Source organism: Protopterus annectens, chromosome 12.part0, assembly GCF_019279795.1.
Source record: "Protopterus annectens isolate FY-2018-M chromosome 12.part0, PAN1.0, whole genome shotgun sequence".
In the NCBI taxonomy this organism is placed as follows: Eukaryota; Metazoa; Chordata; order Ceratodontiformes; family Protopteridae; genus Protopterus; species Protopterus annectens.
In genome coordinates, this window is record NC_056746.1 from 853,262,513 (window position 1) to 853,279,177 (window position 16,665).

The following is a 16,665-nucleotide window of genomic DNA, read 5'->3' on the forward strand; positions in this document are numbered from 1 at the left end:
TAATAAGCAATTTTATTTACAATGCAAAGGGGTGGCAATGGGCACTCCGGTAGCTAACACCTATGCAAACCTTGTCCTATTTCAATGGGAAAAGGAATACATTCTCAGTAACATTAATCCGTTTAAAGAGAAGGTTAATTTTTATCAACGTTTTGTTGATGATTGTTTTTTAATTTGGAAAGGTACTGCAGAAGAATTGAATGAGTTTGTACAGTTTATAAATACTAGTACAGATTTTTTAAAGTTCAAGATGCATTATTCTAGTATTTCTTTAGTTTTCTTAGATTTACAGGTAGGCATAAGGGATGGAAGTATTTTTACCACTGTGCACAAGAAGAAAGTTCAAGCACGGAGATATATACATAATACTAGTATGCATGCCCCTCATATATTTAAAAGTATTGTTACATCCCAATTTGGTAGAGTAAGTAAATTGAATACTGACGATAATAGTTTTTTATTGCAGTTAGATGAAACACTAATGGAATTTGTGAATAGTGGCTATGATATGGACAGGTTGCAAGAAGCTAAAGCGACAACCATAGTGGAAAGGCAAACAAGCCTTAAACCATTACTTTTATCATCACAAGAGACAGTAGATTGAAATGTTAAAAATAAAAAAGAATTGAACAGGGTTAGAAAGATAACATCTTTTAGTAATATGATAGATCAGGTTAAGCAAATTATTTTAAGAATTGGGTTGTGCTAATGGCCTCTGAAGAAATTAAGACTATTTTAGGCCATAAACCATATATTTCCTTTAAAAATATGAAGACATTAAAAAATAGATTATGCTACAAAGACTTTAGGGGGAAAAAAATTCAGCAACCTTTTCTTAAACCAGGCACATTAAGATGTATGAACTGTAGTTGTTGCGTTGATATTACTGACAACAACACTTTTTTTCATCCTGTAACACATAGGAATTATAAATTTAACGTAGCAGCCACTTGTGTTAGCAATAATGTGGTTTATTTGGCAACCTGCATTTTGTTCCCTTCTTTCTATGTGGGAAAAACCACTAGAAAGTTAAAAGAACGTATTATTGAGCATAAATCCGAGATAAGAAGAGCTAATGAAAAGAACGCCTTGTATAAACACATAAATGCCTTTAATATTGAACATAAATTCAAATTTAGGGTTATTGAAAATGTATCTTTATCCTGCAGAGGGGGTGACATTAATAATTTATTAGAAAAGGGGTGGCAAATCAAGGGGTGGTGTAAGCCATACAGAATTGGGCTAGGCTTATAATTGCCCCAGGGCAGATAGCCTAGTATGAACCTATGAACCTATGAACCTAAGAAATTAAAGAATATGAGTGGATAATAAGACAGGCAGCCGTTCATGCACCAGGGCTGAATTCCAGTATTACTTTAAAACCTATTTTAGTTAAAATACAGCGCACTAAATTAAATTAAGTAATTATTTTGTAGTTATACTTTTTTCTTGTATATTATTATAATATTATTATATTTTTTATAAATATATACGTATGTAATAGGTGTCTTTGTAATGTTTTTGAAATGTATCATAATTTTTGTCATATGACTTTGGCTGCAGGTCATGTGATTATTTTGGCTCCTATTTAAATTGTGTATGTAAATGAAACCTGTTTTAGTATTGATAAAGGACTTGTAACCTGAAAGCTTTGCTGTTATATAAAGGTTTTTTTGTTCTCGACATCTGTGTTGTTATTGGGTAATGACAGTGTACACAGCACTCACACCCCACTGTGGATATTATATGCACTGGAACCCATGATGACACTTTGACATACCCACAATCACACATTGACCAGGACTGCAATGCAACCCATTGTCCATTCCAAGAGTGGTACTACAGGGATATGCATCTAATGCACATGCCACAGGCATAGTAGGGTGATGCATTGTCATGCCTCTCCTATGGGCAGCAACATCACTATCCATAATACTGTGTGGCAATGTGTATTGTAATAGGAGTATGTGGCCTTGGAATGCTGTACCTTACAGATATACACACATGCACACATACACACACTTGCCAGAACTCAGTGGGTATTCCATGCCTATAAACCCATTTGTACAAGAGTGTTGTGCTGGTACTGCAAGGCTGAGGTAGCCTTTAGGGAGAGGAGCGTTACAGGATACATGTACTGTCTGGTACAGCAGCAGCCACATCTAACTATGGCAATGGGTGTTGCAGTGGGTGTGAAGGGCCTCATGGTATTCCCAACTACAGCTGTAATAACACACAGACACTGATATCCTCAGTAATGCAGATGTACACATTTGTCAGTACTGGGGTGCATTGCTACAGGTGGTCATAGGTGTGTACCTGGCTATTGACTATGGAGAGATGGGAAGTGTAGGGGATGTGTGTACAGTGGTATCATGCTGCCTGCCATGTGCCAGCATTAGTTCTAGCTACAGACACCACTGTGGTGACCCTCAAGGTGAGTGTGACATGCATTAGCCAATCCTCTGGGTGCCTCCTGCAAATGGCCGGTGAGGTGATCCAGCTGACATGTATGCAACATGTATTACAAAACATGGTTAGTGTCTGTGTTGGAGAACTGTACCCAAGCATGTTCTGTTGACTGTGGTAGTGTAGTGGAGGTACCCATGGCATGTGATGTGTACAGGGTGTTGTGTCCTATCTGTGCCAGTTATAACACAGCTAGGCAGACATGTCAGGATCAGTCAAGCATAGGTTGCCTGTATGTATCCAAGCTGGATACCTGACATCTGCACATCTGTACAGGGACTGACAGATATCAGCTTGCCAACTAGCTATGCAGTAGGGTGAATGTGTCGACAGATAGATGTCGGACACCAATATGTATGCTATTACTACATGTTGTTAGCCATCACTGATATGTGCCATACAGACAGTAGTCTACAGTTAATTTCCACATGTCAGATCATTATCCAGTAGGAAATATATACTGTGACACAGCTCACACACCAGAAACATGACAGTGAGGACTCAGAGTCCATCTATGCATGCAGGGGTGCTTGTTCCCAGCACTACAATTAGCAATCTACTCTTGCTTGGGAAAACACTGTCAACAGTAGTAACAGCATAATACATGCCAGTGTGACGGCACATAACCTGGAATACTACCCTTGTATGTAACACATTCACACAAATAAGAGTGTTGTACAGTTCATATATACTCAAGTGTCCCAGACATGACACTCACACCCCTTGCTACTGTACTGACAGCACATAGACAGACGTTATGCACATGGCATTACATACACCTATTACAAATGTCATTACCCTGCTATGTTATCAGACTGGGATGTGAGCACAGGTTACCAGGGCTAAGCCATGCTTAGCAGGTGTCAGCATTGCTGCAATATAACAGCTAAGCAGATTGCGCACTCTTAAGCAAAGCCTACATGGTGTAAGCACCCGTACATTAGCACCGCTTAGCTTCATACAAACGCAATTAAAGCTGCTCAAACCTGCCTTACCTACTCTTTATCCAACAGCCCTTGTTCTCTCCAGCAAGAAAATAGACAGCCCTTGTAGGTCTTGAACCCAAGACCCTGTACACTATAGTCACAACAGTTAACCACTACACCATGACAGCTGTGAAGACAGTCGTTTTATTTCCAATACATCTGTTAGTAGACATATTGAACAGTATTGAACAATCGCTCTGACTTCTACAATTGTATAGTACATGTTAGTGATATTACTGTTGCATCACATATGTTGTTATATCTAAATATACACATATCAGATACTTATGGTGTGATACATCTGGGAAGGTATACACAACAGTAATGTTTACACATGACAAGGATATGGGTGGTTACCTATTACCAACTCGAAGTTATGGAACTTCGAATACCATATGGTCGACACCATATGATCGAAGTTCGTAACTTAGAAAATAAAAAAAATAAAAAAATTAACAAATCAAATTTACCCTGATGGGTTAAAGTAGGGGGGCAAGCCCACCTGCACCCCCCATGTGGGGGGCTGCACCCCCATCCCCTGCTACTTAAATATACCAACTCTGAGATCACATTTGAATGGCGTATGGTGCAGAAACGGAAGATTTCCCTTTATTACACTGTAGCACGATCTCGGAGTTGGTATATTTAAGTAGCGGGACATGTGGGGTGTTCAGGGGGTCTTGCTCTCCTGCCTACACCCTTTAGTTTTTCTTTTTTTTTTAATACTTTTCTAGGAACATTCGATTTTTATTAATCATAAAGGGTCGACCTTTAGTGATTCGAACTATTAAAAATTTGGTGTTCCAATACAGACCCGGATATGGATATATATATCTGTATATATATATATATATATATATATATATATATATATATATACACATATGTATGTAGATATATATATATATATATATATATATATATATATATATATGTAGATATATATATATATATATATATATATATGTAGAGATATGTCTACATGTGCATACACATATATATTCATATATATGTATTTATACACATCTGTATGGTACATCATATATATAGCCATTTATAGATTTTTCTGTATATATATATATATATATATATATATATATATATATATATATGTGTGTGTGTGTGTGTGTGTGTGTGTGTGTGTGTGTGTGTATGTACATCATATATGTACAGATATATCTATTTATGCTGATATATATGCAGATATCTATAACTATATGTGCATATATATCTATACAGATATATCTATTTATGCTGATATATATGTAGATATCTATAACTATATGTGTGTATATATCTATATATCTGTATATGTGTAGACATATATAGATGTGCATATGTATGTATATGTATATATATATATATATATATATATATATATATATATATATGTTTGTATATGTATATATATATATATATGTGTATATACATATATATATATATATATATATATATATATATATATATATATATATATATATATATATATCCATATATGTATGTGGATATGTATATGTTTCTCTCTATATATACATATATATATATATATATATATATATATATATATATATATATATATATATATATATATCTACACACACACACACACACACACACACACACACACACACACACACACACACACACACACACACACATATATGTTTACCATATGACCAGAACATGGAGTGGAATCCTACCTCAGCACCAATAGTCTCAACCTCTTAGTGCAAGAGGATGTCATATATGTATTGCAGGTATATATGTAGACTATTGCTACTGTAACAGGGGTTGTCTTAACAGACATGTTGTGTATGGGAGGTCGCATCTGCTATTGACATGTAAGTCATCTGTTACTGACAGACATCCTAAGGACATCATAGTACAGTACCACTGATAGCACAGTAATGATCCTGTGGACTACAGCAGAGATGTGACCAAGATATGTGGATAGTCTGGCACTCTCTGGTCAGTCCACAGGTATACACAGATCCCCTTTGTGCGAGACATGTGGACCAAGCCAGACAATGTGTATGTTAACAGCCATGTACATGGGTATATCACGTAAATACTGGACTATATATGCCCACAAGTTTATGCATTCACACACTCCTGTCTGTCCTGATACATAATAACTGGTGGTGCAGAGGTCACATGGCCACATACTACTCAGTAGTTAGTGACATACATCTGTACAGAATCCCATGTCAGAAATACACAACAATTATGGTGGACCGGTAGCAGTAGTTCTTGCAAATATCTGGACATAACATCACACTGAGTAATTACACTAAGCTGCTAGGCATGTAACAAAGCACTGTGCAAACTACAGGCAGACTGCCACAACACTGGCCTACATTTCATATGGGGGAATGCACATGTTCCTGCAAATATAGCAGGCTCTACAGGAATGTCACAGCACAGAGTAACAGACACCTGTGTGAAAGTGCATACCTACAACCAATGTGAACACAGCAACAGCCACATATGGTATGCAAGCTTAATATTACACTATATGGACTGTCTGAGCATCACCATCCTCCTATGTGCCACTCACACACTAACCCTACATATACTGGGTCACGACACAGTGTGGTCCAATGGCTGTAGTATGGGACACGTGTGTGTTTGGCCCTACAAACATGTGAGCTGATAGGGTACCATACACTGTAGCAGCATGTAACATCAGATAGAATAGGACCAAGAACAATGACATCTACCACAGTCTGTACACAGGCCAAGGTATGTATTCGAAGCACACATACTGTCGGACAATCACCATAAGTACACGGACCCCACTACTGTACACACAACCACAGAATGTCCAGGTTATGTCCTTAGAAATAACCCCTACTATACATAACATGTCTAGCAGTCTGATATCTGACTAGCTTGTTATCAGGTATGATGTCAATAAATAATGGTGCACAGGACATATGCACCTCTTACTGCATGACATATGTACAAAGGTTGACAGACTTGTGGCTGGAGCCACAAACACTGGGCCAATATTGGCATGTTGTTGTGATACTCTCATACATTTACTGTTGTAACAGGGTTTGTTGTGGCATATTCCCTATGAGGGATATGAAGTCAGTAACTGTCATGGCTGTCACCATGTACTGACTGCAAACCTCAGACTATGCTTCTGCAGTTCTAAGATAAGTGATCTGTGAGTAACACAAGCAACATAAGATGTCAAACACTGCCCAGTCTGCAGATAACCCTAGAGGTGGGAGTTTCCTCAAACACATAACACTGTCATGACAGGTATTAAATCATGTAGACCAGCCATATCCACACAAACCCTGTTAAACCAACATTACTCCAAATGCCGAAAAGCAACACTTACATTCTGTAGTCATGTCTGGAACATCCCCCACCTGTTTGTTGGCCTGTCTCCACAGTGTATGTTGTTAGAGGTATATCCCAATACCATCTGTGATGCTGTTTGCCAAACACCGACATGAGGTCCTGCTCACAGTGAATGAAAAGGCCCAACACCCACATGATGTTCCTAGGTATAGGAGTGTGTTTCCATTAAATTGGCTATGGGAATGTTACCACAGCTGTTCCACATGCAATCAGCTAGTGGGGGACTGCAATTTGTGCAGAGGCCATCAGTACATCTCCACATCCACCAGAGAGGGAGTGAGAGAGACAGACAGAGACAAAGTAAGACAGGGAGGGGGTGGGAGAGTAAATCCTAAGCATGTTTGTGTCACATACTTACTAGTACGGGGTTTCAAACCCTTGCCTATGTATTGCTATCACATGTCTATGCAGTTATTACATGTACCACATCGTTTACATGTTGGAGAGCTCTCCAAATGTATAGCTGATGGTGAGTGACATCTGCAACAGTGATAAAGAAGGGATAAGGTAGGTGTAGTACACATGACTGTCCACATGAACAGGTGTCAACATTGACACAGCCACACCCTCTCAGGGGCTCACACATATTATCACAGTTGGCAGGGCAGGATTAGACTTCCTAACTAGCCAGTTTGCCACAATACAGTAATACGCAGGTATCACATGCACCATGAGGGTTATCATGATGATATATGTGTAAAGGGTATGTGAAGGTGTCTGACATCAGAAGCCATGCTTCAATAGGCCAATTGGAGGTGTAGTGAGTGTGAATGGCATCCAAATCATTATACTCCACACACACACACACACACACACACACACACACACACACACACACACAGGCTGCCAGTACTGACATGCATGGGTGCATTGCTTCACAGGTGTGTAGTTTTTGACTGTGCCAGAAGGCTGTACAATGCTAGGTAAAGGGTATACCTTGCCATCAGGCCACATGAAAATGGTCTGCAGTGTGGCTCAGGGGTGTAGTGTCTGGATTGGTCCACACAGGTGGGTATTGTATTCACCATCCAGTCATCTGGGTTACTGTTGTGGGTGGCCAGTGCTGTGCAATGCTTGCCATGTATGTGTTCTATAGTCAATGACATGGACGGTGTCTTGGATGTGCACACGTTCCACATGCATGTTCTGTGACATGTGGAAGTGTACCTGGGGTGTCCGGGGCATGTTGTGTACACCGATTGTTATCAGATCTGCCATTCCTGGCCTCATGTGGTGGGAACTGGCAATGGACACCAGGTTGACTCTTCACCTACATTGACAGCATGATACAGGTATTTCCTGGTGTCAGTGGCATCTGTCCATACAGGGCATGTGAATAAGGTATGGTATATCCTTTGTGGGTTACATTTGCTGGCACTACAGTTGTTGCAGGCATCCAGTGGGGAACATAGTGAAGGAGCACTGTATGCAATTATGTGCCTGTTGTAGTGATGGGAGAGGGTGGCATGCCCTCTGTAGTCCACTGCAATCACACCAGTAATGCTTCAATAGGCCAATGGGAGGTGTAGTGAGTGTGAATGGCATCCAAATTGTTATACTCCACACACACACACACACACACACACACACACACACACACACACACACACACACACACACAGACACAGGCTGCCAGTACTGACATGCATGGGTGCATTGCTTCACAGGTGTGTAGTTTTTGACTGTGCCAGAAGGCTGGACAATGCTAGGTAAAGGGTATACCTTGCCATCAGGCCACATGAAAATGGTCTGCAGTGTGGCTCAGGGGTGTAGTGTCTGGATTGGTCCACACAGGTGGGTATTGTATTCACCATCCAGTCATCTGGGTTACTGTTGTGGGTGGCCAGTGCTGTGCAATGCTTGCCATGTATGTGTTCTATAGTCAATGACATGGACGGTGTCTTGGATGTGCACATGTTCCACATGCATGTTCTGTGACATGTGGAAGTGTACCTGGGGTGTCCGGGGCATGTTGTGTACACTGATTGTTATCAGATCTGCCATTCCTGGCCTCATGTGGTGGGAACTGGCAATGGACACCAGGTTGACTCTGCACCTACATTGACAGCATGATACAGGTATTTCCTGGTGTCAGTGGCATCTGTCCATACAGGGCATGTGAATAAGGTATGGTATATCCTTTGTGGGTTACATTTGCTGGCACTACAGTTGTTGCAGGCATCCAGTGGGGAACATATTGAAGGAGCACTGTATGCAATTATGTGCCTGTTGTAGTGATGGGAGAGGGTGGCATGCCCTCTGTAGTCCACTGCAATCACACCATGGCTACTATCTGTGGGCAATATGCAGGGAACTACCAACATAGTGGTTGTTGCCTAGCCGAGTGTGTTTGTGTATGAGACATGGGTTGAGAGTGTTTTCTGGGTAATACAAGGGTTGCTTAAATTGTTCGCCAGGCCTTGATGTCACATGTAGGGGTATGGATTGTCAACCCTAGCCTCTCTGCTGTTTGACATCTGTTATCCTTTAAAGGTAGACATTGTTACATATAATAGGCACCACCATATAAGAAATTTGAAAAACCCGCTCCACAATGAGTCCAGTTGTTATACACTCACAGCCGGGTCTATATCAAAACTGCAAAACCTCACATATGCGAATATGGAAACATCGACACATATTAAGCAAACTGTGAAAACACCGAACATCCTGAACCGCGAAATTCAAAATGTCGAATCAGCATAGTTGGTCAACCCCACCGCTTGCTATGTACTACCTACCCAAACAAAATAAATAATCCACATACATACACCTAACAAAACCCTACTTCTAACTCTAAACTAAAGCTCACATATAGTACTATGTATGCACTTACCTTAACCCGCATCCTAACCCTAAGGTCCGCAACTATTGCACAACTACGTTAAGGAGTTATACCCAGACAAAATAAATAGTCCACATACATACACTTAACAAAACCCTACTTCTAACCCTAAACTAAACCTTACATATATTACTATGTATGCACTTATCTTAACCCACGCCTTAACCCTAAGGTCCATAACTATTGCACACTTACCTTAAGGAGCTATATCAGAGAAGGGCCAACTATGACGATTCAATATTTTGAATTTCGTGCTTCAGGACGTTCGGTGTTTTTGTGGTTCGCTCAATATGTGTCAGTTCTGTATTCGCACAATTGCGGTTTCGGGGTTATAATAGGTAACCCTCTCAGCCACCTCCACACAGGATATGAATGACAAACACACACACGCAAGTCTCACAGTTGCCATGTCTGGGATTGGAACTCCTACCTAACTAGTACATCACACTACAGTACTATGCAGTTATAGCACACGCCATGGAGATTACTGGGCTATTCCTTCCCTAAAGGTGTATTTCAAAGTGAATGACATCAGCAGTCTTGCTAAAGAGGAGCAATGGAGGCTGTAGTGACTGTGAATGGCCTCAAAAGCATTGCTCCCTACACAGACAAACAAACACACAAAAACGCATCCACACTTGCCATATCTGGGAATAGAATTTCTGCCTAACTAGTTTATCACACTACAGCATTATGCAGTTATAGGATGCGCCATGGAGATTACTGGGCTACTCCTTCCCCAAAGATGTATTTCAAAGTGAATGACATTATCAGGCTTGCCAAAGAAGGGCATTTGAAATTGTAGTGAGTGTGACGGCCTAAAAAGCATTGATCCCTACACAGACAAACACATACACAATTGCCACATTTGGGATTAGAACTCCTACCTAACTAATACATCACACTACAGCATTATGCAGTTATAGGACACGCAACGGAGATTACTGGGCAACTACTTCCCCAAAGGTGTATTTCAAGGTGAAGATCAGCAGGCTTGCCAAAGTAGGGCAATGGGGAGTGCAGTGTGTGTGCATGGGCCATAACCCATTCATCTAGAGGCAGACACACAACACTCAGGCACACCAGGTTTATATTCCACAAGTACATGTATACAACTGCTAGATGACTACTGACCTGTACAGTCATGTTACACAGTTAGCACAAGCACCACAGACACTATAGTGCTGAGGGATACCAGAGGCAAATGTGTACGGTGATTGACATTTGCACAACATCATGTAGGCCATTTGGTAGTGGTTTTAGCCAATTGGATGTGTGCTGGGTGAGACCGGACTCATGATGGAAGGCTCTTTGTCACTGTCACTCTCTTTCATACATCTATGTATGTGTATTTTTGGCCTATTATAGTGTGTTGTCCTTGGATATATGTATGTATTCCTATCCAATGTGTGTGCAAAGCATGACTGGTGTGTACTGAGGAGTGTATGCACTAACATCTGTGACTGTCAGATATGTATGGTCCACTTTTGTTGCCAGACATGGGCTTCATTGTGTGAGCATGCCCAGTATGACCTTTCAGTATTTTGTTGTCTGATATGGCTTTCATTTCTCTAAGTGTGGGAGCATGCCCAGTATGACCATCTGTATTGAATGTGTGAATCCATTCCGGGTAGATTGCACTCCAGTGCAGACTTTTGTATTCTACACCTACAGCTAGCAAACTGTTTCTGCAGGATATCTATAGATCAGTTGACAATATGGGGTCAAAATGGGCAAAGGATAGTGGGTTACTGTAGGTAATTGTGTCTGTGCTGCTTCTGCTACATGGCCCTGGTGTTAGCAGAGATATTCAGACACAATATTAACCTAGAGAACTACATACTAGGTGATGTTAACATAGACTAGAACAAAATTAACAACCAGAATCCAGCCACATCTGTCAATCTATTCAACTTTACCCAATTTACAAACCCATTACTAGACCTAACAAAATCAATCCCCCAGGATCAACTCTGGACTGGATCCTAGTTACCCACCTAAACAACATCTTACACTCAGGCATCCTTCCAGACTCTATTAGTGACCACCTACCTGCTTTTATCTACTGAGCAACCCACTCTTCACCTCACCAGCACCAATACATACATACACATAACCTTACAAACCTCAACCCCGTAACTTTCTCTAACACCCTCAAACAAACAAACTGGAACACTCTGAAAACACTTCCTCTAGACAACGCCGTTGATTACTTTAACTCAACTTTCCTAAATGTACTCAATTCCCTAGCTCCACCACGAACAATAAGAATAAAATCCAACTCTGCCCCATGGTTAACTAAGGAAACCAAAAAACTTATGCAACAAAGAGATAAATGCTGGAAGCTTTATCAGCACAATAAACAGACTAAAACCCTTCTTAAATATAAGCAACTCCGCAACCTTACTAAAAGACTTATAATCAAAGACAAACAATCCCACTATATGAAACTCCAAGCCAACCACTCCAAAAACCCCAAACAATTCTGGAACTCCAAAACAAATCACACACTGGAGCCAGAACAAATTTAGCGCTTTTGTCCCGCTTAATACAGAACTTCTTCAGAATCATACTGTCAGGTATACATATTTGTTTGCAGTGATGTCCTGGGGAGCACAGGGTGAATGCAGCTGTGTCCAGTATTGTGGTCAGCAGCCTACATATTCTTGCACAATCATGCCGTTCTGGAGGAGAAGCTGCAAACACTTGCTGCTGGGTTTGGGTAAATGGTTCAGCACCTTGGTACAGTGGTGGCAGAGGATCCCATGCTTGTACATCCATCCACGTGACAGTATGGCCATATCCTGCTGTGGCCATACCTCACAGCTGTACAGATTCACACAGGTTACCCAGAGGCAGGGGTCATAATTCTGGACATTACCCCTTCACATTGTGGTTTACGAACAGGTTTGTAGCCACCCATTCTTGTTTTGCAGCCAGGGATAGTATGTGCACATGGCTGAGTTTCGGATTTCACACACTCCATGCCCCCCATGTTCCCACCCCCCCCCCATTATTCTATCCTCATCCATACATTATGCAAACATTATCTGATATGTTCCCTATAGTTATCACCTCATCCCAGCAGTAATTAGGTATTGGTCCACAGTTCATGCAGTAGGACATGGTGGACATGTTACTGTAATTTGTCCACATGGCCTTGCATTTGGGTTCTGTGGACTGTGTTATATTGATATTTGAGAGTCCGTGACATAACATACATTGGCTGTACGGGTGAGACAGAGGCCTTTGGCAGAGGACTGTAGGCCATTTGGTAGTGATGCAGGCCAGCGGTAGCAAGCCGTTGCATTCTGTCACTCATACACTCCCAGACTGCAATGCACTATATTCCCCTGGGGTGACAGGGTAGGTGTGCAAGGTGTTTATGCCAATACTTTCTGTCAGTATTGATCCAGTGGTGTGGATGTTGGCAGGGTGCTACTTGCAGCTAGGGACACACCTGCATGTGACACCTGCTCTGCATGCGGCATTCTTTCGCTATTGCCATATACAGGTGGGGGTCATATTGTACTCATTCCCAACAGCAGGGATAAGACTGGAGAGGAACCTGTGGGTGGTGGTGGGGTGAGCTGGGTGCATGTGTGCTATGGACACTACTTGCATCTGACTCACAGATATGCATGGGGCATTCCACTTATGCTGACTTGTGCAGGGACATCAGCTGTTTCTCAATACTTCATTCCTATGACCTTTGTGGTCTGCCAGTCTTTGGCCAGACAACATCGGTATTCCCTACTACAAGCCCAAATATTGTGCTGCAAACCTGTATGTACAATTACAAAGGTGTGCCCATCTGACAGTTGCATATTAAACACTGTCTGTCTGGGGTACTTCCCCCTGTGTACTGTTTGTATATCTGGGCAGACATTCATGCCATGTTCATCTTTCAGATGGTGACACATACAACTTCCAAACATTTACTGTGGCTTACTGCTGGAATGTGTTTTGTCGGGAAGCATTGTGTTTGGCACTGAAGTTGTGAGAACTTGGCCCTGTCATTGGCAGTACTGGGCAATAGCACCAGGACAAACCTCACCATGCATACATACTGACCACTCTCCCACAATATACAACACACACCAACCTAACACACACAGACCTGCATATTGTACACATGCTACAATCTATCCTGCTACCTTGGCCAGCTCAGGTAATCTGTGCTCCACTGTTATTACACCTACACATACATGTCACTACATTTCTACATAGGATGGGGGGCACACCTGACTGTTACTACATAGGACTGGGGGGGGCACACATGACTGTTACTACATTTCTACATAGGATTGTGCGGGGGCACACCTGACTGTTACTACATTTCTATATAACATTGTGGGGCACACCTGACTGTTACTACATTTCTACATAGGATTGTGGGGGGGCACACCTGACTGTTACTACATTTCTATGTAGGATGGGGGGGCACACCTGACTGTTACTACCTTTCTACATAGGATTGTGGGGGGAGCACACCTGACTGTTACTACATTTCTACATAGGATTGGGGGGCACACCTGACACTTGTACTCATTTGCTATGACTGTACTGATATTTCAGGTACTCTATTTCATTCTGTATTCTAACCTATTATGCTGACTAGAGGCATATCAATGTACTACAGGTCTTTGGTTTGATTGACCTACATTTCAGTTTCTGACTTCTTACCCTTCAGAACTTACATCCCACTGCCTGACCTGTTGTAGTCTGTCTGTGTAGGTCTGGGGGGACGCTCTCCATAGCCATCAATAAGAGGCCTTATCACAGCCTTTGTTTGTATTTGTCTATACTTGTCCTGTTGGCTGAGACTCTTGTTGGGTATGTGAGCCTCCATGACTGGCATGTGTGTGTCCTATGGACATACATGTGGCCCAGCACATTTCCTGCAGTGAGGTTTGTCACTTTGTCTAGTACTGGCTACTATGGTGACACCAGTATTTGTTACAGATCTCATGCTGTCACTATAGGTGTCTACTATCTGCTGGCATCCCATTCAGCCACCCGATTCCCTTGCATGCTCAAATCCACACCATAGATACAAGTAACAACACATACTACTCCAGTCAGCAGTTGGTAGGAAGAGTGACTTACCTTGTGGCTGTGCCAGTATTGAGGATGGTGCTGGAGGGCTGACTATGTCGGATGCACATACCACACTCCCTATACATGGTTAAGCATAGGTAGTGCCATGTTTGGCATCCCTTTTACTGTATGTGTGAGTCAGAGAAAGGTATCATTCCCTGGGTCCTTACCATGTCAGTGTATGCGCTATGAGTTGCCTCTTTGCCAAGGCTAGGGCATACTGGGCATACATCCTTCTGCCTACTTGGCAATCTCAGGTTGTTCCTTCTCTGAGTCACTCTGTGCCTGTGCAGGCCTTGGCAATGGTGGAGGGCTGTGTGGCCCTGCCCCATGCTGCTCCTGCTACAGCTGTTTCTGCAGGATCATATCTTGTAGCATGGCACATATGATGACAATTTGGGTACATGTAGCTGGTGAGTACTGCAAGGCTCCACCGGATGTGTCCGGGTACCAGAAACATGACTTCAGCATCCCAATCACATGCTCTATTATGATTCTGGTCCATGCGTGTGCCTCTTTATGGAGTTCTTGTTCAGGTGTGTGTGCATTTCTGATGGGTGTCATCAGCCATGGCTCCAGTGTGTAACCAGCATCCCCCACTAGGTGACCGTAAGGGATGTCCCCATTGGCAAATCTCTGTTACAGCTACATCAGATGCCAGATGTGGGAGTCGTGATAGCTTCCAGGGCAGCCACCACACACATTCATTTTAATGCCCTGGGTATCGCACACGACCTGGCAGTTGATGGAGGGGAAGCCCTTGTGGTTCATGTTGACCCTACCCCACTCAATGAGTGGTGCTTTGATACATATGTGCGTGCAGTCTATAGCACCCACTACCTCAGAGTATTCTGCTATTTGTTGGAAGAGATGCATATTGCTGGCCAATGCCTCACGGGTGTTGGGGAAATATACGTGCTCACCAGCATGTGCTGACATGGCATCCAGGAACTGGTGGAGTACCCCGGATGCTGATGCCTGTGAGATCTCCATGATATCCCCAGTTGGCCTTTGGAAGGCACCTGTGGCTAGTATTCTTAGGCCTACACATACCTTGGTATCCACTGGGATGGGTTCCCCTCTGTTAGGTCTGTGTGTGAGGTGTGGCCGGCACAGCTCAACAATTTTCTGTAGAAGGTCCCTGTCCACCTTATAGTGCTCCACTATCACCAGCTCATGTAGCCCCTGGTAGGTTACCTTGGGTCTATACACTCTTCTCTTTCTCCTCGCTGTGGGTTGGTTAACAGCATTCTCATCCTCACCAACCTCAGCTTCTTCCACATGTTGATATATGACAGCTGCTGCAGCCCCTATCATTTTTTTGCTTTTGTTTTGTAAATTTCTCCACTTGTGTACATTGGTGGTGTAGAGTGTGTGGGGAAAAAGCAGAGGGTAAGGTGTTTGCATAGTTTATAGTGGTGTGTTGGGCTGAGCTGGCCTGCTGCCTGTGTAATTGGCTTATTCTGATACATTTCACCTGCCAGCTATGCTAGTTCTCCTTGATTACCTTCCTACTGCTATTTAACTTTCCTATTGCCTTTCTGTTTAAGCCCGGATGCATGCCGCGCAAACACGGTGCTCAGATGTGCACAGAGCTACTATTTCCTGGTTTAGTTTTTTTTTTTTCTTTAAAACCCGGTGCGAGGTGCACAGACCCACTTAGGCAATGTAAGGAGTGATAGGCAGTCTCAGACACACCCCTTTGCTTAGCTCTGCTAAGCTAAGGGTAAACCCAATCTACAGGGCTCCAATAGGCTTACAGTATGCCTGACACACACCCCTATGATGACAGCTAACTCTTAGGCTTGCACCATGGTATTCTTGCACTTACACGGTTGGGTGCTGGCTAGCATTGAAGGCAAATCTGGGATTCAGTATCATTCCCCTCAT